Here is a 23,264-nt window from a genome sequence, read left to right on the forward strand (position 1 = left end):
TCCTTTTGTAAGGTCCAGGGGCACTACTACGTGGAGTGATTTCTTCTCAAATATCATCTTCTGCTTCTTCAAGTTGATTACCCCATTCATCTTAGTGGCCCAATTGATGCCAAGGAGCACAAGGTAGGGATTGTTGTCATCCACAACCTATATCACTTCAAAATCAGCTAATGTGCTTGCACCCTCAATATCAACTGTCACTCCTTGCAATCTTCCCATGGTGATGATTTTATGCTGATTTTCCATTCTTAACTGAATCAGAGACCACTGCAGCGCAGGTCTCCCCATCCTCTCCCAGGGCTGTCTAGGGAAGACATTCGTGTCCAACCCCAGATCCAAAATTACTTGATCCATCTCATATTCTCCTATTTGTGCAGTGAGCATCATCTCACACCTCGTTCTTCCTAACTACGCGCGGTCCATCGGGAGCGTTTTCTTTCCTGGCACACTTATTATCTGTTAGCTACCTATACCAATAGGTTTCATTTTTCATGATTGGCAGGGGAAGTGCCAAATATGCTCTACTTTGGTGATGCAAAGATCTCATATTTTGTGGGAAACACTTACCTACAGTTGTTTGATGCTGTCCTACTTCTGAATGGGTGATCCAACAGTCTAAGCTGGGTCATGCCATATTTCAATTTTTTGTTGTAGACTAGAGAAAGAAATCTGTCCAAACTGTTCAATCTTGGCAGATAAGTAGTTAGGTAGAGAATGAAGGTTCCCAACTGCTTAATCTGGGGCCTTGGAAGTAATAAGGCTAGCCTTAGATAGAAAATCAAAAGAAAATGGAAAAAGAAAAGAAAAAGAGCAATTGAGGGTTTGCCAGTCTAAGTGCACCCTCCTTGAAGTAACAAAAAATGCTAGGCAATAGAATGGGTAGGTAGATGGGGTTGCAGAAGCATGATTTCTTTCATATCACTGGCCTAAGCAAAGGAAACACATGGTGGCCAGTGCAGATCTTCCTATTCAGCAGTTTTGTAGCAACAAAGTGAAGCATGTCTAACTTCCTAATCATTCCCCATCAAACTCCTTGCTAACATCCCACTATCACCTTGGTTCATGAGAGAAATCAAACTCATTTATTGATCCTTGTTGTATAGAAGAGCCACATTGCTGGTGTAAAAATCTTTTCATTTTGATCTACTCTCCTAACTAAGTTTGTTCCCTAAAAACTTAGTGTTTGCCTCCTCTCTTCCATATCTCCCATCCAATACTAACTACTAACTCTATTATTACTTAACTCCCTATATTCCCCTTTTCCCTATCATTATATCACTATTGTATATAAAAAGCCCCAAAGTATATATTCCCCCTTCCCTAGGCAATATAGCCTTATAGCTCTAAAAAAAAAGGTCGGGCAATAGTGCAAATTTGTGTTCATATCTTGTTTTGGGAATTAAACTAACAACCGGTTGGTTTAATAGCCTTAGCGCCTTTTATAAAGAAACATGTCGTCTACCCGCTTGTTCCATAAAACCCACAAATGTCATATATCCTAAGTTTTACCTCTCGGCGCGCTCACCACAAAAAACAAAAGGAAATATTATTTAAATGCCGCCGGGACCCTCCGTATCCATCCCGCACCTCCACAGTCCGTCGTCCATCGGATCTGGGCCCTCCCATCCGACGGCTCACATCAATATCGGACCGCCTCCGATGCCCGGACGATAGCGCCCGAAATCTGTCAGACCATGACGTCAGGGCTCGGACGCGTGTCGTTCCCAGATTGTATCGGGAGGCCGCCTGCCAAAACCGCTCCCGTACAATAAGCGGTCCGAAATTACCACTTACCGCCTTTGTTTCTCCGCCATACGTCACGTCCAAGTCACGCGTACGTCACTGCCACCTCAGCGTCGCATCACCGCTCCATCCGCCATCGCCCTGAGCTGTCCGCCACGTCCCCCATCCACGTGGACCACTTACAAGCCGCCACGTCATCACTCCGTACCTGACCCCACCCATGATGTCACGTTGACGTCATCCAACAAAAGGCGCAAAAGGCCAAATTTTCCATATTTTTGCCCGAAAACGCATTTTTTCACATTTTTTCCAAAAACGCTACTGTGCTCCTGCATGAGCGATTACGTCGCTTGCTCACCAACCTTCAAGACCATTTCCCTGCTACTGGCGCCGTGGATTCACCTGCATGTCAACGCCATTGTCATAGTAAACCCAGGTATTTATCGGTATCCCTCTGTGTACCGTGGTTTTTGCATAATTCACCAAAATAAGCAAGAAACGAGAGAAAACACTGTAATTACCAGAAAATCTTCGGTGACCAGCGTTTCATTTCCCACTGTAAGCCGAATTCACCTACAGAGCTTCTGCATTGAGCCAAATTACCATGAATTCACTGTTTGTTTGCGCATTCGCAAATTTAAACCTCTGCTAGACAAATCCACCAGAAAGGCCACCCTCAAACCCAACATTTGCTCATTTAAATATCTCCCTGGAGCATTTCAGCTCAGTTTCTCCTCTGTCTACCCTGCCCTCTCTGAAAATTGCCCCCTCATTGGAAATTCACTGCTCTGTATCGCTGTGCTCAGAAAATCAAGTTCAAATCCAATTCCAAGTATCAGTGGACCATGGAAGCCCCAGTAGCTCTAAACATTCCTCCTTTAAATGCCCCACAAAGAGAGCTAGAATGGCTGCCCCTGGCTGACAGAGACTACCAAATGGTAGAGGGAATCCCAGATTACAGCAAATACCATATTCATGTACTCAATGATCTCAAAGCCAAACACCTTAGTGGAAATGATATTCTAGGGATTTGGGACTCCAATTTGCCCATTTTCAATCTTCCTCAAGTCAATATCCTCCCAGATTTGATACATCGATGCAGTGCCAACTATGACCCATGTCAGAGAGCTGTCCTCAGTCCCTCAGGCTCAGTTTTGTTCCATGTCACCCCTGAGGCCATAAATCAAATGCTGCACTTTCATACTACAAAGCCATTGACTCCTCTATCCATGATGGATTTGATAAAGCAAGGAGGCAAGCTGTCCAGTGCCCAAATTATAAAGATCAATCAATTATTCATTCAATCAGGCTCTCAAACTGTGAGGACTCCTCCTATTGGAAATGTATATCTCAATGAGTTGGGAAAAATGCTTGTGGATATGATCAGTTATGTCCTGGGATACAGATCAACTGAGGATGTTGATGAAACCATTCTGGCAATGATGTCTATCTTCTCCCCTGGAAAGCCTCCTTCTGTTCACTATGATTATGCTGCATACATTGCCAATAAAATCCACGAGCAATTGATGAATCTAGAGAGGGAAAGGATATTTAGATACACTTCTTACATCTATCACTTGTTCCTATTCTATCAGCCTGATAGCTTCCCTATTACCCTCAAGAAGTTTGATGCCCAGGGGAACCAAAGGTCTGTGGTATTTTGGTCTTCAATCTTTCATCACATATCTTTTTCACCATACAGCTACTGTGAGTTCATAGACCTTTTTATCCATCCAGCCATGTCCTTGTTGTTGAGCTCTCCTCCTCCAAGATTGACAGATGAGATGCAAAGGATCCTCCAGCTCTCAAAGGCCTACAGCATTGGGGATTGGTACTTTTACCAACACCATACAGTGATCAGAATATATGGTTGTGAGTTAGCCCCATATAGGCTACCAAGATATGTCCCTATGAGACTTTTTGCTTTAGAATATTTCAGACAATTTGGAAATGCAGACATGATTCATTTCCACAGTAAGAATAAAAAGGCTCAACTCAAAGTCAAAAACCAGCTAGGCCCATTTATTTATAATAAAAGAGAAGAGGCATGGCAAGAAGCAGACAAGATCCTAAAGTGCCTCGGGTTGCAAACCAGTTTCCTCTGGATACCCTATGATCCCAATCACTTCATTAGTCTTAGAAGGGTCAAATATAAGTTGGCTAGCTATGATCATGTCAGGTTGCCTCATATTGAAAAATATGCAAATCTATTAAGATGGAAAGAGGGCACTCTAGAAGAGGCAAGTATTAAAGAGGAAATAGCACAAAAAGAAGCAAAGAAACTTGAGAAGGAAGCTGACTTGGAAAATTGTGGACAGGTTTCTTCTTCTTATCATACTCAACTTGGAGCAGCTGCCTCATCTTCTACATTTCCCCAGCAAGCAGCTCAAACTACTCCTCAAGCAGCTAGCACAGATAAAGGGAAAGAAATGGAGCAGGATCTGTTATAGACATTTTTGTGCCTTACAGCATTGAGCATGAAATGTCCATAATCCAAGGGATCCAAAGTCCCTAAAAGAGTTGTTCCTGCCCCTAAAGGAACAAGGTCAACCAATGACAGCTTCTCCCAGAAGTTCTCCACCAAAAACTACTCAGAAACAGTCAATTCAGGATCAATTCAGATGCTCTACTAGCTGCCTGCGTTGCAATGCACCCCAGTACACTAGCTAGGTGCGTTGCAACGCACCTAAATGCACTACCAGGGTGCGCTGAGCGAGAAATTCCAAATGGCAGTGTCATTTCGCAAGGTGTAAAGACAATGGAAGCTTCCAGAATCTTCCTTAATGACACTTGCCTCAATGAATTCGACCAGTGATGAGTAAGAGGCTCTCAGCCTCCAAGTGGAAGCAAGAACTGACAGACAGAAGCCACAAGTCAAAACATAAGCTGACTCATCCTCTCTGCTTACATCTATATATGGATCCCTCATCACAGAGATCCAGGGGCTGGAATTTTGTACTTTGCAGAGAATTGTTGTTGGTTTGAGATTGGGATTAGTGCATTGGGTGATTTATGCTTTGTTGGAGGAGAGGAAGGGATTCCTTCGCTGGGAGGTAGATGCTGGATCGGGACTCACTTGGTTGTATCTCCTCTTGGACTTTCTTATCATATCAATAAAACTATTTGAGTTTCTCCTACATGTTGTGTATCAATGATGCTTTGTTATATTTGCATGTTTAGTTTAAATCTGATCCTAAACTAGTTATGAATGTAAATCTATGTCTTTTGTGTAGTTTTCCTCTTCAGTGATCTTGCAGGAACTTGGTGAAGCTGGACCAGTGAGGGAGCAGGTAGCAGGAAGCAAGCAAAAGAAGAGAGCGATTGGATCAACAAACTAGCGAAAGACACAGGTTAGTTACATCCTTCCTCTTTGTTTACATTTCATAAAGAAGAATACGAAAATAGTTTTCCTTGTTTGTTGCTAAGGCACTATCACACCTTAGAGTGGGATAGGGGCATTCCGAATGGATACTTTTCCCAACAACAAATTGGCGACTCCACTGGGGACTGTATCTAGTTAGTTTATTTGTGTTTCTATTGTTGTTCATCTCATAAACTCAGGAGTGCCGAATCGAACTGCATTTGCCATTTACAAATGCAAAGTAGAGATCTGCTACTCTAGTCCATTCACTGGGCCTGTTTATGATCTGAACAGCTGATCCACAAATGATCTAACAGCCCTTTGTGATAGCTCTTAGTCCTCCTTTAAATCATCCCTCTAATTGTACCTAATTGATAGCTTTTATCCGGCCAAAAACCGTAGATTAAACTGCAAACCGTGACCCAGAACCCAGAGACAATTCTCGTTTCTGCTTCAGCGCAGGCTCTGTGAAGAGGTTCTGCATTTCAACGCAGGTCCCGAGAGGGCTACCTGCGCTGCAATTCAGTTTCTCTGTGCAAGGGGTGCGCTGATCAGCCTTTGCCTTGTGCAGCTGTGGTTCTCTGCTTCTTTTTGCTCAGTTTTCTCTTTGATTTTTGCAGCCTGTTATCAGTGTGTGTACCTATCTAAAAACCCCTTTTCTTTGCCTTAATTCTACCTTAGTTGTATAAAAGAAACTGTATTTGTTTTTGTGTATTTGTTACATCATTTGCAGTTTCCCATTACAAAAGTAAACTAGTCATACTGTCGCCCTTAGATCTAGACCTGTTGTAAGTGTCGTTTTGATCTTAGGAGTAAGTTTGTTTGCTGTTGACAGTTGATTATGATTTTACTTTTGTCTTTTGGTTTAAATTTATGCATTTCTACTGTCGAAACGAGTATTTACTTCAAAATCATAAAGTGTCATAATCGTCTTTTTGATTTTGAAAGAAGCTTGTTTGTGTTTTTCACTTGAAATCGAATTCAAATTTGTACAACAGCTTTCTTTTTAGGCATCAATATTAAGACAGTTAAAACAAATACATGCATATGTGCATTTGCATTTTGACAGTTTGTATGGATTGATTTAGGAAAAGTGCATTTACAGTGTGCTCTATGCTCTTTGAGAAAAGATTGTGTCTTTCTTTTCCCCTTGTAGCTAGGATTTTCATTGTTGGAAAGAGATAAAAGCTTGCTTATCATCTTTAGATTGCATTTAGGAACTGTATATACATCTCGTGGTGATCCAAAAAGGCAAAATTCTAAGAAAGATCAACCTAAAATAAATTGAATGAACTTAACAACGCTTTGTAACTTAACGCACAACATAGAGGTCTAGGCTAGAGACGTGTTCCAGCGTCGTAAAACCTGGTCACTGGTCGCCTCACTGATGGTTGGGTGATTCCTCCTGAGAGACGACAAGTGCCAGTACGGATTGTGCTCCCACGTACCGTCGAGTATATATTGGGAGACCCCTATAGGCATAAAACCTTTATCCATAGGAAGCCGTGTCGGCCGCCCTATTGATCGCAATGCACTGAACACAGCATTCGGGAAGATTGACCGCCCGTACCCTAAAAAGTATTCTGCGGTTTTGCGATTGGTTTGGCACACCCTCTACCTAGAACTCCAGAGCAGTCCCTTTCGTTCCTTTTCAGACTCCTTAATGGAAAAGGTCCATCTGAGCACTTGTCACTTCAGGCTCATTAAAAATCGAAGGAGACTAGAGTCATCTTTTGCTTTTTCTCGACTCTTTAAAATTGAAAAAGCAAGTTGTGTCTAAGCGTCGTTAAAATTTATTTTAAACAGAATATTCATACCCCTTTTCCCGCGTTGATCTTTAGGTTGAGAAAATGGAGCCCACCAACCAAGGAATTCCCCTTGGTGGAAATCCTAGTCCCTTCTCCTCTTGGGCAGATGTTGGTGCGCCCCATATGGCCACATTGTCGCTTCTAGGACTGACAATTGGCCTGCCGGTCTGGCTCTTCTCAACCAATGTCGTTCAGAACACCACTATTCCTGAACAGTCGAATCAGCAATTAGACGAGTCCAGAATTTCCCACCAACCTTCTACTTCCTCTAATTCTTCCTCTCTTCCTTCCTCTTCGCGTGACGGGACTGGTAAAGCTAAAAACCAAGTTCCTAAGGAGAGAAAGGAAAAGAAGAAGAAAGAGAAAAAGAAGAAGGAGCCAAAGGCAAATAAGGGAAAACAAGTGTCGTCTAATGAAAATCCACACACAACACTGACTAGGCCTAAATCGCCATGTGTCATTTGCAAGGGAGACCACTTTCACAGAGATTGTCCTTGCGTCCCTCGGATACTAAGGGACTGGTCTCCTCGTTTGCACAATCCGGTGTCGTCAACCTCTGATGGCCATGTTGAAAGTACATCGTCAACTAGCGAAAGTGAAGTTCCAGGACAAAAAGGGAGGGCTAGACCTCCCTGTAGACTGTGCGAAGGCAACCATGCCCTCCACCGTTGTCCCTTCTTAGACGAAGCTAAAAGAGTTTTGGATGATCGTCCGATTTCACTGTTACGACTTCCTCCTGGATATAAAAAACTCTTGCCGAGTCCTTCGTTAGTTGAGAATCCAGCTGGCCCACTCAAGTGGTCAGCTGAAGCGTCTATCATTGAAGATAAACCAACTGAATCCATACCAGACGAAAGTCAAAAGGTCGAGGCGGCAGTTGACCCGGTCTTGCCTTCAGAGGTTTTATCTTCGAATGATACAGTCACTGAAGAGGATAAGGATGACACCGTCCAAATTCTCTTCATCAACACAGACTCCGACGAACACGGGGGCAATCCACCCATTCCTTTATCGCAGGAAGGAAGTTCGTCAGAGCGATACCCGGCCGTCTACTCGGTCCCACCACCAAGCAACCTAGTTGTATCCTTCGACTGGAACCAACTAGGCAGACCCCGTTTGCCAGCAAGCATACCATTCCGAATTATCGTTCAAATATACAGAATGGTCATGGCTGGCACCATCATTGATGAGGGGGCATCTGTGAGTATCCTTTCCTCTATTGCTTGGAAAGCGCTTGGTTCGCCATCGCTTTTGCCTGAGATGAGAAATCTGACAGGCTTCGATAAAGGAACTAGTCGACCTTTAGGGATCCTCCCCAATGTGCCTATCACATTGAAAGGGAAGACCGTTCAAATGAACGTGATGGTCGTTCAAGGACCCTTGGATTATAACCTACTCCTTGGACAAGACTATATTTATTGCATGGGAGCCATCGTCTCCTCACTCTTTAGAGTAATGTGTTTTCCGCACGAAGGAAGAGTGGTCAAGCTCGTGGACCAGCTTTCATTTCCCGGATCACGCATCGCAAATAGTCATATACCATCCCTAAATGGTCTCTTCACGCAAGAAATGCCTCAACCCACGGTCCGTCCTCCTGATGAGCGCGAGTGATTCGGAAGGATATGACTAGAACCCAGGGGGCATGCGTCCTGGTCTGCTTCGGCAAGAAAACTTGGGGTATAGGGTAGGTTTCCGCGGGAGAATATGTCTAGTCTATACCCCGTCCGTGATTGAGATAGGGGTTATTCTAGAATAAGATTCTCTTGTCAAAGTTATGTGAGTTGGTGGGCATCGTCGCTCACCTTTGTTTATCTCAGTAGACATTGCCGAAGAAGTGTTTTGTTTGCTGTGTGAATAGGACAATCTTTGGGTAACCTGAAAGAGGTATGCCTCTCTCGGTAAAACAAATGTTTTGGCGGAAGTGAAGTAGGGGTAACCTTGAAATCGTATTTTATACCTGGAGGCATGCAAACCTTTTGGAGTGCAAGCAAGGGGCGGCTATTTATTTTTTAAATTTTTAGGACCTCTAACCCTTTAAACTCGTAGGATTAGTCGTTTCCGAACTTGCATAAAGAAAGGATTCCGGAGCAAAGCTTTGTAAGGCGCAAGATCCATAAAAAATGGAATCTTAAATGAGACATTCTTATCATATGACTGGATTAATCGAGCAGTTTTAGCACATAGTTCATGCTCGTTAAAAAATAAACATAAGATCGAGCAATTTTAGCACATAGTTCATGCTCGTTAAAAAATAAACATAAGATCGAGCAAGTGTTTCAACCCTCGTTTAAGCTCGTTAAAAAATGAACTATCCTCCGGTAAATAACCACCGTGAATGTAATATTATCAGCCATTAAAGCCTTGGTCGTGTTTGCACCGTCACCTCCACTTTTCCATTGGCCGATCATTCACCTCCATTTGATTGTTTACCCATTTTGAGGAACGGCTGCGAAGAGTGATTTCACTAGCCATCCTTGTGACACTGCCGTGATTGGAAAATTCCAAACCTTACCTGGAATCAGCTGCTACCCTTTTTATCACTCGTTCCTCAAAAGATGAGTCTTCTTTAAGCTCTTTTCATCTGACTCGTAAAATATGAAAAGATTGCCGAGTTTTGGCCTTCCAGCTCGTTAAAGTGATCGGAAGTGCTATCCCTCCTCTAGATTTTAATCTTTTTGGACCTGAGGGATTATTGCACAAAAAGATCGAGCGCTTGTTTTTTTCGGCTCGTTAAAACTATCGAAAATTCATCCCTTCCGTATTGTTTTATACTTTTTCGGACTTAAGGAATTAGATGACGAAAAAGGACTTCCGGAGTTATCTTTACGTACCTTTTCAGACTCTCTAAAAATGAAAAGGACCGAGTGTTGTTGGGAAAGGTATCCAATACGGAATGACCCTATCCCACTCTAAGGGTGATAGTTCCTTAGCAACAATCAAAGCAAAGCTATCTAAGATTTCAGCTTTATGAGATGTAAAAGAGGGGAGAAAGAGATCCACTAACCGATGTCTTCCGCTAATGGTTGATCCAATCTTCTCTCCTTGCTGCTTGCCCCCGGATCCTTGCTCTTTCACGGGCCCAGCTACACCAAGATCCTGCAAAATTACAAGAGAGGGAAACTACAAGAAGCATACATTCATAATTGATTCAAGGATTAGAATAAATCAAATACACAAGTATAACAATACATCATTGAGACACATGCATATAGAAGAACCTCAAATGCTTTATTAATGGAAGAAGTAAGGTTCAGGAAGTGATACAACCATAAGAGGCCGAATCCAGCATCACCTTCCCAGCAGAAAGAAATCTCCTCTTCACCTCCTTCAAAGCAAATCACCCAATAGTTCTAAACTCAAACCAACAGCAATTCTTTACATTCACAAAATTCCAGCCTCCAGATCTCATGGGAGAGAGATCCATATATAGGAGTTTGGAGAGAGGATGAGTCAGCCTGAGATGTGACTAGTGTCCTCTCCCACTCCAGTTCTTCTTCAGTTCTTGAGTCCACTTGGAGGTTCTTGCTTCCACTTGGAGATTTAGAACCTCTTACTCATCACTAGGCGAATTCCCTGATCCAAGTGTCACTTTGGAAGCTTCCTGAGCACTGACACATTGAGGAATAAGCCTTCCACTTGTCCAAACTCGCTCAGCGTAGGTAGCCTTTGTTGGAGTTGACATTCAACGCAGGTAGACCATGGAGCAGTTGACATTCAGCGCAGATGCTCAGTGGAGCAGTTGACATGATCCAGAATTGACTTGTTTTTGAGTAATTTCAGTGGAGAACTTGTTTGAATTGCTGTGGTTTGTTGACCTTGTTCCTCTAGGGGTAGGAACAACATGTTTAGGGACTTTGGATCCCTTAGATTATGGACATTTCATGCTTCATGCTGTAAGGCACAAAAATGTCTGTAACAGTTGCCCCCTAAAGTATGAGGTCGTTTATCGGGTGAAATGCTTTATCAGGAGGATCCGAAGTTCATTCAATCGCTGGGAGGTGACCTGTAATAAGATACAATACAATACATTATTTTTCATACTGCTTTCATGATCTAGCTGAGGCGGGCATTCCCATGCTCAGCTTTATAAATACATTTTTCTGTACATAGAACAAACAATCGTCTGATGGTAGACTGATAATCTTCTGATGAAATTATCATCCTTTGAGTAGGATGATCATCTGCTGTACATGTTAATGTCTTTATTTCTTGAATATATATCGCAGCCCGGATGGATGAAACTAGATCCGGGGTCTTCAAACTCGTCCGATCTTCACTCTAAGTACAAGTCGATCCATGTGAGAATTTCTTGGAGTCGAACATGGAAAGACATCGCTTGATTACCAGTCAATGATGTAAACTGTTAACAAGTGCGAGAGGAATCACTGATAATGATGATGACCCTCAAGGTACTGCAGTACAATTCACGTGGTGTGAATAGAGGACTTGGCGTCGAACACCACGCAAAATCTTTCGGTCGAAGGTCATTGATGTATACCTGTCGCCGGAAGTGAGAAACTTGCCATTGAGGCATGCAAGCTTCAAAGTACTGAAGGGGGTGTTCCTAGATCAACTTCTTGGATAATGAGCTGATGTCGACAAGAAGCGATCCGTCAAAGGAGGGCCTTAATGAATCCCACATCAGTGACATGGAACGGAGCTAATGATTGTGATGAAGGTGAAAACGATCTGTGAAATATGATTCAGGGTGTCGGTCATGAAAGGATGAAAGATGATGTATGGCAGTGGATGGGACACGGTTGACTCTTTCTGAACAACATCTCTTGAACATATAACGACACTGATGCGATGGATCGGTAGCATTACCCCAAATGCGGATGGTATGGCGAGACCATGGTGATGAGACCGGTGAATGAAAACAACCCAACCCGATGTGGTACGGAGGAAAAGTGTCATGTTCAAGAGCGACTTGCTACCATTAAAGCTTTGAGTTTCCCCCAATTTTTCCCCAGTCATTTCTGACCAGTACCTCTTTATTTTTGTCAAGCTTGAGGAGGATAACATATGCTTGTTCTATAACCTGCCCTTCGGGCAAGCCCATCGCTATGTTTTAACGAGCCTAGCGATAGGGAAACTCGTTCTCGTCTAAAGACAAGTTTGTCGCTATTTAATGTATTTAACGAGTCTAGCGACAAAGACAACTCGGTCCTTTTCATTTTTAGAGAGTCTGAAAAGGTACGTAAAGTTAACTCCAAAGGTCCTTTTTCGTCATCTAATCCCTTAAGTCCGAAAAAGTATAAAACAATACAGAAGGGATGAATGTTCGATAGTTTTATCGAGCCGAACTAAACAAGCGCTCGATCTTTTTGTGCAATAATCCCTCAGGTCCAAAAAGATTAAAATCTAGAGGAGGGATAGCTCTTCCGGTCGCTTTAACGAGCTGGAAGGCCAAAACTTGGCAAACTTTTCATATTTTACGAGTCAGATGAAAAGAGCTCAAAGAAGACTCGTATTTTGAGGAACGAGTGATAAACAGGGATAGCAGCAGATTCCAGGTACAGGTTGGAATTTTCCAATCACGGCAATGTCACAAGGATGGCTAGGTGAAATCACTCTTCGCAGCTGTTCCTCAAAATAGGTAAACAATCAAGTGGAGGTGAATGATCGGCCAAATGAAAAGTGGAGGTGACGGTGCAAACACGACCAAGGCTTTTATGGCTGATGAATTTACGATCTCAAATGGTTATTTACCGGTTCATTTTTTCTGGATGAGCTTGAACTCTGGGGGAAGCTTGCTCACAGCTTATGTTTATTTTTTAACGAGCATGAATTCCGTGTTAAAACTGCTCGGTTTTTGCGTTTATTTTTTAACGAGCATGAACTTTGCTAAAACTGCTCGTTAATACCAGTCATAAGATAAGAATGTCTCCTCGAGATTCTATTTTTACGGAGCTTCATCTCATAAGCTTTGCTCCGATGGCAACTTTTAGATTTTTGCCCCACATCCTTTCTTTATACAAGTTCGGCTGCGACTAATCCTACGAGTTTAAAGGGTTAGACCTACAGGTTTAAAGGGAGGACCTAAAAATTTAAAAAATCAATAGCCGCCCTTGCTTGCATTCCAAAAGGTTTGCATGCCCCCAGGTATAAAATACAATTTCAAGGTTACCCCTCCGGCTTCTCACATCTGTTTTTCTTTGGGTGTTCACAGCTACTTGTCTCCTTGCTAGTCTAGTTTTACCGGGACTATACGAGATCACAAGAGAGTAGCTACTTGTTTTTTCTCGCTAGTCTAACTTTAATGAACCTTTGCAAGATCGCAAGAGAACAGCTACTTGCGACAAGAGAACAACTACTTGCGACAAGAGAAGAACACTACTCAAAGACAAAACATTTGTTTTACTGAGGTGAGGCCTACCTCTTTCTGGTTACCCAAAGATTGTCTCGTCCGCGGCTACGGATAAGACATTTCTTCGGCGATGTCTACCGAAATAGACAACGGTGAGTGACCCTGTTCCGTCAAACACGTAACTTTGACAAAAGAATCTTGTTCCAGAACAACCCCTCTTCCTCTACGGATGGGGTACGGACTAGTCATATTCTCCCGCGGAAATTCTACCTTATATCCAGGGTTTTTTCTGCCCGAAGCAGACCAGGATGCATGCCCCCTGGGTTCCAGTCCTATCTTCCGAATCACTCGCGCTCATCGGGAAGAAGGACCGGGGGTGGAGACATTTCTTGATTGAATAGACCATTCAGGGTTGGTATGTGACTATTTGCGATGCGTGATCCCGAAAATGAAAGTTGGTCTACGAGCTTGACCATTCTTCCTTCGTGTGGAAAACACATTACTCTAAAGAGTGAGGAGACTATTGCTCCCATGCAATATATATAGTCTCGTCCAAGGAGTAGGTTATAATCCAAGGGTCCTTGGACGACCATCACGTTCATTTGAACGGCCTTCCCTTTCAATGTAATGGGCACATTGGGGAGGATCCCTAATGGTCGACTGGTTCCTTTATCGAAACCCGAGAGATTTCTTATCTCAGGCAAAAGCGCTGGGGAACCCAGTGCTTTCCAAGAAATAGAGGAAAGGATACTCACAGATGCCCCTTCATCAATGATAGTTCCAGCCATTACCATTCTGTATATTTGGACTATAATTCTGAATGGTATACTGGCTGGCAACCGGGGTCTGCCTAGTTGATTCCAATCAAAGGACACAACCAGGTTGCTTGGTGGTGGGACCGAATACACGGCCGGATACGACCCTGACGATGTTCCTTCCTGCGATAAAGGAATGAGCGCATTGCCCTGATGCTCGTCAGAGTCTGTGTTGATGAAAAGAATCTGGATGGTGTCATCCTTATTCTCTTCAGTGAGGGTGTCATTTGAAGATGAATCTTCAGTGACGGTGTCATTTGAAGATGAATCTCTGAAGGCAGAACCGGGTCAACTGCCGTTTCGACCTTTGGACTTTCGTCCGGTCTGGATTCAGTAGGTTCATTTTCAATGACTGACGCTTCAGCTGACCACTTGAGCGGGCCAGCTGTATTTTCAACCAACGAAGGACTTGGCACGAGTTTTTGTATCCAGAAGGAAGCCGTAAGGGTGAAACCGGACGATCTTCCAAAACTCTCTTCGCTTCGTCTAAGAAGGGACAACGGTGGATGGCGTGATCGCCTTCACACAGTCTGCAGGGGGACCTTGCTCCCCCTCTTTGTCTTGAACCTTCAATTTCGCTGGTTGACGGCAAGCATTCAACATGGCTATCAGAGGTTGATGCTCCCGAACTGTGCAAATGAGGGGACCAGTCCCTTAGTATCCGGGGAATACAGGGACAATCTCTATGGAAGTGGTCTCCTCTACATATGACACATGGCGATTTAGGCCCGGTCTGTGCTGTGTGTGGATTTTTGTCAGATGTCTTTTGCTTGCCCCCAGTCGCCTTTGGCTCCTTCTTCTTCTTCTCTCTCTTCTTCTTCTCCTTCTTCTCTTTGGGAGCTTGGCTTTTGCTGGCTCTACCTTGCGAAGAGGAAGGATTGGAGGAAGAGTTATAAGAAGTAGAAGGCTGGTGGGCAGCTCTAGACTGATCTAACTATTGACTCGACTGTTCAGGAACCGTGGTGTTCTGAACTACACTGGTTGAGAATAGCCAGATTGGCAGGCCAATTGTCAGTCCTGGAAGCGACAATGTGGCCATGTGGGGCGCACCAACATCTCCCCAAGAGGAGAAAGGACTAGGATTTCCATCATGGGGAATCCCTTGGTTGGCGTGTTCCATGTTCTCAACCTAAAGATCAACGCAGGAATAGGAGGTGATTATGTTCCGTTTAAAATAAATTTTATAACGACGCTTTAGACACAACTTGCTTTTTCACTTTTTAAGAGTCGAGAAAAAGCTAAAGATGACTCTAGTCTCCTTCGATGTTTTAACGAGCCCGAAGTGACAAATGCTCAGATGGACTTTTTCAGTTATAGAGTTTGAAAAAGGCCAAAAGAAACTACTCTAGAGTTCTAGGCAGAGGGTGTGCCAAACTTTTTGCAAAACCACAGAATACGTTTTACGGTACGGGTGGTCGATCTTCGTGAATGCTGTGTTCACTGCATTGCGATCAGTAGGGTGGCCAACACGGCTTCCTAGGGATAAAGGCTTTATTCCTATAGGGGTCTCCCAATATATACGCGATGGTATGTGGGAGCACAAGTCCGTATTGATACTTATCGCTTCACCGTGGAGGAATCACCCAACCACTCGACGGTAAGATATCACGTTTAACGACGCCAGAACACGTCTCTAGCTTAGACCTCTATGTGTTTGCGTTATGTTTCAAAGCGTTGTTATGTAAATTCAATTTATTTTAGGTTGATCTTGTTTAGCAGTTTGCCTTTATGGATCACCACGAGATGTATGGTAAAACTCCTAAATGCAGTCTAAAGATGAGAAGCAAGCTTTTTCAATCTTTTCAACTTATGAAAATCTTAACTACCGAGGGAAAAGAAAGACATCATCTTTTCACACAGATCATAGAGCACACACTAATGCACTTTTTCCTAAATCAACATGCAAGCTGTCAAAATGCACATGCACAATGCAGGTATTTCTTTTCTCTTTCTTAATGTTGATGTATTACAAAAAGAAAGCTGTTGTATAACTTTGAATTCGATTTCAAGTGAAAACAAACAAGCTTTTGTCCAAAATCAAAAGACACCTTAAGATTTACTTGTTTCAACACTAGAAATACATAAATTCAAACCATATGACGAAAGAAAAAGCTCAATCAGCTGTGAACAGCAAAAAAACTAACTCTTAAGGTCAAAACGACACTTATCACAGGTCTAGATCTAAGAGGCCACAGCAAGACTAGTTCACTTTCGTTATGGGAAACTGCAAATGATGTAAGAAATACACAAAGAACAAATACAGTTTCTTTATACAACCGAGGCGGAATAGTGGCAAAGAAAGGTGGTTTCAGATAGATACATTGACTGATAACAGGCTGCAAAAACAAGGATGAAAACAGGGCAACAGAAAGTAGAGAACCCCAGTTGCACTAGGCCTAACTGGTTCAGCGCAACCTCGACACTGTCAGTTTGACATTTAGCGCAGGTAGCCTTCACGGGACCTGCGTTGAAATGCAGACTGCCTTCACAGCAGTTGCGCTGAAGGAGAAACTCTTGTTTCTCCTGGGTTCTGGGTCACAAATTGCTCAAAAATCAACAGTTTTTGGCCAAATCAAAGCTATCAATCAAGTACACACTAAAGGATGATTCAAAGGAGGGTGAAAAGCTATCACTAAGAGCTGTTCAGAGTCCTTGTGGATCAGCTCTTCAAATCATAAACATGCTCAGAAACTGAGCTAGAGTAGCTACCCTCTACTTTGCATTTAAAAGATCCAAATGCAGTTCGATTCGGTACTCCCTGTGTTTAGGAAATGAATAGCAAAAACACAAACAACCAACAAGATACGTTCCCCAGCGGAGTCGCCACTTTGTTGTTGGGAAAAGTATCCAATACGGAATGACCCTATCCCACTCTAAGGGTGATAGTTCCTTAGCAACAATCAAAGCAAAGCTATCTAAGATTTCTGCTTTATGAGATGTAAAAGAGGGGAGAAAGAGATCCACTAACCGATGTCTTCCGCTAATGGTTGATCCAATCTTCTCTCCTTGCTGCTTGCCCCCGGCTCCTTGCTCTTTCACGGGCCCAGCTACACCAAGATCCTGCAAAATTACAAGAGAGGGAAACTACAAGAAGCATACATTCATAATTGATTCAAGGATTAGAATAAATCAAATACACAAGTATAACAATACATCATTGAGACACATGCATATAGAAGAACCTCAAATGCTTTATTAATGGAAGAAGTAAGGTTCAGGAAGTGATACAACCATAAGAGGCCCAATCCAGCATCACCTTCCCAACAGAAAGAAATCTCCTCTTCACCTCCTTCAAAGCAAATCACCCAATAGTTCTAAACTCAAACCAACAGCAATTCTTTACATTCACAAAATTCCAGCCTCCAGATCTCATGGGAGAGAGATCCATATATAGGAGTTTGGAGAGAGGATGAGTCAGCCTGAGATGTGACTAGTGTCCTCTCCCACTCCAGTTCTTCTTCAGTTCTTGAGTCCACTTGGAGGTTCTTGCTTCCACTTGGAGATTTAGAACCTCTTACTCATCACTAGGCGAATTCCCTGATCCAAGTATCACTTTGGAAGCTTCCTGAGCACTGACACATTGAGGAATTAGCCTTCCACTTGTCCAAACTCGCTCAGCGCAGGTATCCTTTGTTGGAGTTGACATTCAACGTAGGTAGACCATGGAGCAGTTGACATTCAGCGCAGATGCTCAGTGGAGCAGTTGACATGATCCAGAATTGACTTGTTTTTGAGTAATTTCAGTGGAGAACTTGTTTGGATTGCTGTGGTTTGTTGACCTTGTTCCTTTAGGGGTAGGAACAACATGTTTAGAGACTTTGGATCCCTTAGATTATGGACATTTCATGCTTCATGCTGTAAGGCACAAAAATGTCTATAACACCGAGTTATCTTTGTCGTTAGACTCGTTAAAAAGATTAATAGCGACAAACTTGTCTTTAGACGAGAACGAGTTTCACTATCGCTAGGCTCGTTAAAACATAGCGATGGGTTTGCCCGAAGGGCAAATTATAGAACAAGCATATGTTATCCTCCTCAAGCTTGACAAAAATAAAGAGGTACTGGTCAGCAATGACTGGGGAAAAATTGGGAAGAAACTCAAAGAACTTTTATTGGTAGCAAGTCGCTCTTGAACATGACAATTCCACTCCGTGCCTGAGTCGGGTTGGGTTGTTTCATTCACTGGTCACATCACCATGGTCTCGCCATACCATCCACCTTTGGGGTAAATGCTACCAATCCATCACATAAGTGTCGCCGATATGTTCAAGAGAAGTCATCCAGAGAAGTCACCCGTGTCCCATCCACTACCATACATTATATTTCATTCTTTCATGACCGCCACCCTGAACCATATATCATCAGATCGTTTTCACCTCCATCAAAATCATTTGCTCCGTTCCGTGTCACTGATGTGGGATACATTAAGGCCCTCCTTTGACGGATCGCTTCTTGTCGACATCAGCTCATTATCCAAGAAGTTGATCTAGGAACACCCCCTTCAGTACTTTGAAGCTTGCATGCCTCAATGGCAGGTTTCTCACTTCCGACGACAGGTATACATCAATGACCTTCGATTGAAATATTTTGCGTGGTGTTCGACGTCAAGTCCTTTATTCACGCCACGTGAATTGTACTGCAGTACCTTGAGGGTCATTATCATTATCGGTGATTCCTCTCGCGCTTGTTAACAGTTTACATCATTGATTGGTAATCAAGCGATGTCTTTCCATGTTCGACTTCAAAACATTTCTCACATGGATCGACTTGTACTTAGAGTGAAGATCGGATGAGATTGAAGACCCCGGATCTAGTTTCATCCATCCGGGCTGCGATATATATTCAGGAAAAATAAAGACATTGACATGTACAGCATTGTAGCACAGATAATCATCCTACCAAAAGGATGATGATTTAATCAGAATCATCAGTCTACCATCAGACGATTGTCTGTCCTATGTACATAAAAATGAATTTATAAAGCTGAGCATGGGAATGCCCACCTCAGCTAGATCATGAAAACAGTATGAAAAATAATGTATTGTATTGTATCTTATTACAGGTCTCCTCCCAGCATTGAAAGAACTTCGGATCCTCCTAATAAAGCATTTCACCCGATAAACGGCCTCATACTTTAGGGGGCAACTGTTATAGACATTTTTGTGCCTTACAGCATTGAGCATGAAATTTCCATAATCCAAGGGATCCAAAGTCCCTAAAAGAGTTGTTCCTGCCCCTAAAGGAACAAGGTCAACCAATGACAGCTTCTCCCAGAAGTTCTCCACCAAAAACTACTCAGAAACAGTCAATTCAGGATCAATTCAGATGCTCTACTAACTGCCTGCGTTGCAATGCACCCCAGTACACTAGCTAGGTGCGTTGCAACGCACCTAAATGCACTACCAGGGTGTGCTGAGCGAGAAATGCCAAATGGCAGTGTCATTCCGCGAGGTGTACAGACAATGGAAGCTTCCAGAATCTTCCTCAATGACACTTGCCTCAATGAATTCGACCAGTGATGAGTAAGAGGCTCTCAGCCTCCAAGTGGAAGCAAGAACTGACAGAGAGAAGCCACAAGTCAAAACATAAGCTGACTCATCCTCTCTGCTTACATCTATATATGGATCCCTCATCCCAGAGATCCAGGGGCTGGAATTTTGTACTTTGCAGAGAATTGCTGTTGGTTTGAGATTGGGATTAGTGCATTGGGTGATTTATGCTCTGTTGGAGGAGAGGAAGGGATTCCTTTGCTGGGAGGTAGATGCTGGATCGAGACTCACTTGGTTGTATCTCCTCTTGGACTTTCTTATCATATCAATAAAACTATTTGAGTTTCTCCTACATGCTGTGTATCAATGATGCTTTGTTATATTTGCATGTTTAGTTTAAATCTGATCCTAAACTAGTTATGAATGTAAATCTGTCTTTTGTGTAGTTTTCCTCTTCTGTGATCTTGCAGGAACTTGGTGAAGCTGGACCAGTGAGGGAGCAGGCAGCGGGAAGCAAGCAAAAGAAGAGAGCGATTGGATCAACAAACTAGCGAAAGAAACAGGTTAGTTACATCCTTCCTCTTTGTTTACATTTCATAAAGAAGAATACGAAAATAGTTTTCCTTGTTTGTTGCTAAGGCACTATCACACCTTAGAGTGGGATAGGGGCATTCCAAATGGATACTTTTCCCAACAACAGGATCAGCCGCTCCCAACAGCAGAACAACAGAAAGAGCAGACGAAACAACAAGAAGAAATGGCTGAGGCCCCTGTATCTACAGAGCAACAGGCTCAAGAAAGTGTGCCCCCAAGGCAGGAAACAGCAGTGGATACCTCGGTGCTCCAAACCCCGTTGAATGAAGAGAGAACCAGGAAGAGGGACAGACAACAAGAAACTCCCCTCACTACATCAGCAAGTCAACAAGGGGAGAAAAGGCAAAGATTGAACCCTTTTTCTGAAGAAGAGATGCCTATTGGACCATCCATGGGTATGGGCCCCCCTAGCATGGAAGCATCAGCCAGTTCCTTCCAACAGGAACAAGAAAGACCACTTGGAGGAGAGGTCAGCTCCTCAAGCCAGCAAAGAAGGGCAGAGTCTGGAATCAAAAAGCAATTTATGGATATAAAAGCTAGGAATGAGCCAGTCCGAATCCAGCTTTACAATCATTTGCTTAAAATGGCTCCCACCAATCAACAGAGGCTCATGTCCGCATATGACATTGCAGAGGGGAAGATGACTATGAGCCATTTCATGCCTACCATGCTGCAGCCACAGTCAGCTGCAGATTACATCAGAACCAACCTGGAAGTATTTGCAAAAGACATCCACCCAATGGACCAAATAGAGCTACATAAGCAAACGGGTGAGATGGTCTACTCCACTCTTGCAGATAAAACATTTCTAGCACACAAACTGCAAAACTCTCTCCATAATACTACTGCCCAACTAGAATTGGAGAAAGCTTCTTCTCAAGCCAAAGACAACAGGATTAGATCTTTGGAAGATATCATTATAGAGCTTGGGCATGACCCAAGTGATCCTAAAGCTGTGCAGGCGCTCATGAAGAAAAAAGATGAAGATATATCAGCTTTAAGGAAGATGGTCAAACTTCCAGCAACCCTTCACCCCCAAACAGAAGATGTTGCTCAGCAGAGAAAGGATCAAGATGTAGTGGCCATGCTGTTGACACTACACAAACAATTGGTAGAAACAGAAGGACGATTGATAGCAACAGAGGGTGCATTACAGGCAGCCCTAAAACAAAAACAAGGAGAGCAGATATCTCAGCCCTCTCAGCCAGTAATTAACCTTGAGGAGCCTCCTCAAACTATAAGTCCTCCCACAGGACAAACACCAGAGGCAGGCCCTTCAGCAACAGCACCAGCAACAACATCAGGACAGACACCCAACCTTGATATGCAAAATATGATGAAATAACTTCAAGCTCTGGAGGCCCAGATGGCAGAACTAAATGAGGCCAAGGAAAAATTGGCTACACTTAATGAAAAATATGATAAATCAAAGCAAAGTGTAGCTGAAAAAACAAGAGAGGTAAGGGCTCTTGAGAAGAAAATAAAAGAACTGGAGAAAGAGCTCTCTCTTGATAAAGTTGTAGCTGAAATTAGGAAAGTCCTGTGGGCCAATATTGGTCAGTCTATAACAGATCAATGGAAATATATTGAAACCATCCATGAGCATATAGATCTCATAGGCAGGGCCCAAAAAGAAAGCCAAAGAGCAAGGGCATCTCTAGGCAATATGCCTGAGATAGCCAATAGGATGATCAATGTCCTTAACAATCACACAGGCCCCCAGCTGGCAGCAATGGGTATCTCTAACAGAACTGATACCATTTTACTAGTAAAGAGAGTGCTCACTTTGAGAAATCATGTGCAAACATTGGATAGAAGGTGCCAGGAAATGCAGACAGAGGTGAACAAATTCATGGATAAATTTACAACATTGCATAACAGAGGCCTTCCCAGCTTATTAACCAGTGCAGGTAGGCTACTATCTCATGAAAACTATGCCAAGAGGGTAAATACATATGCCACAAATCAGATCACTGCAGCATCAAGTGCCCTAGAGGAAACAGGGCCTGCATCTGGGCAGAGTCTCTATGACAAAATAGAGAATTTGTTTTTTATCATGAATGAGATTAGACATCTATTTGAAGTGCCTCCAAATTACTACAAATATACTGAGGCAGATGAAACCTCAGGCATAATTTTGAGACATCAGTTGCCTACTCAAGAATGGTGGACAAGCATGATACAGACATTGCTGTGAAGAAACAGATTTTTCACCAAACTTTTGTACATCAATTATAAGTCATCATGTTCAGAAAATTGATATATTCACTATGACTGGAGAGGAGTGGACAGAGCCAACTCAGCAAACAAATTTGGCCACTAAAGCAACACCGACAGATGCAGATGACGGGGCTGAGATAGCTGCAGCATGACAAAGAAATAAAGGGCGTATTACTCAGAATCAATACAAAGCACCCGGCAGACCCAGTTGCCCTCAAAAGTCAAGAACTTCTGACAAACAGCAAGCAGCTATTGTATATTCATTAAAGTAGCTTTTAATTTTGTAAGAAATATCTTTGAAAGTTGGTAAGAGTAGTTATTGTGCAATAACTCGCTGTTGAGATATTTCTATGATATTTTGTATATATGCACCCCCGCACAGCTTATTGGGGGTTGTTGTTGCTCAATTATTGAAGAGAACTTGGCTGTATTTACTCTGAAAGATATAATACAAAGGAGCTGTTGGTTTCCAAAGGAATGAGTTTGGCTTGGAGCTGATGTGATGAAATTATTGACTGCTGCAGGATTCTCGTGTTATGGCGTGATACAATAAGTGTTTTCTAACCGTATTTGTATTTCATTTCTTACTTAATCTGTCTGTGATGTATGGTGATTAATCTTGGTAGAAAGGTAAAAGACTAGTTCAGGATTTGTCCAGGGTTAGCTGCAACTATGGAATTCTTAAATGCTCCTGTTTGCTCTAATCATATGATAAGTCTTTATTCAGCAATTCTCACTTGCTGCTGATTATGATTTGTCTGTTATTCTCTGTTACACTGTGAAAGAACTCTTAACTGCCTTTTACTGGTGTAATCTATACTGTTTATTGTCTAAAAATCAAAGTTTGTATCATGAATACCCATCTGGCCCTGCAGTGAACCTCTCTTTATCACATATATCAAACACTTTCATTTCTGGACTCCA

The sequence above is a fragment of the Pinus tabuliformis genome, chromosome Q (genome assembly GCF_031772625.1).
Source record: "Pinus tabuliformis cultivar Carrire ecotype Pingquan chromosome Q, CPIR1, whole genome shotgun sequence".
In the NCBI taxonomy this organism is placed as follows: domain Eukaryota; kingdom Viridiplantae; phylum Streptophyta; class Pinopsida; order Pinales; family Pinaceae; genus Pinus; species Pinus tabuliformis.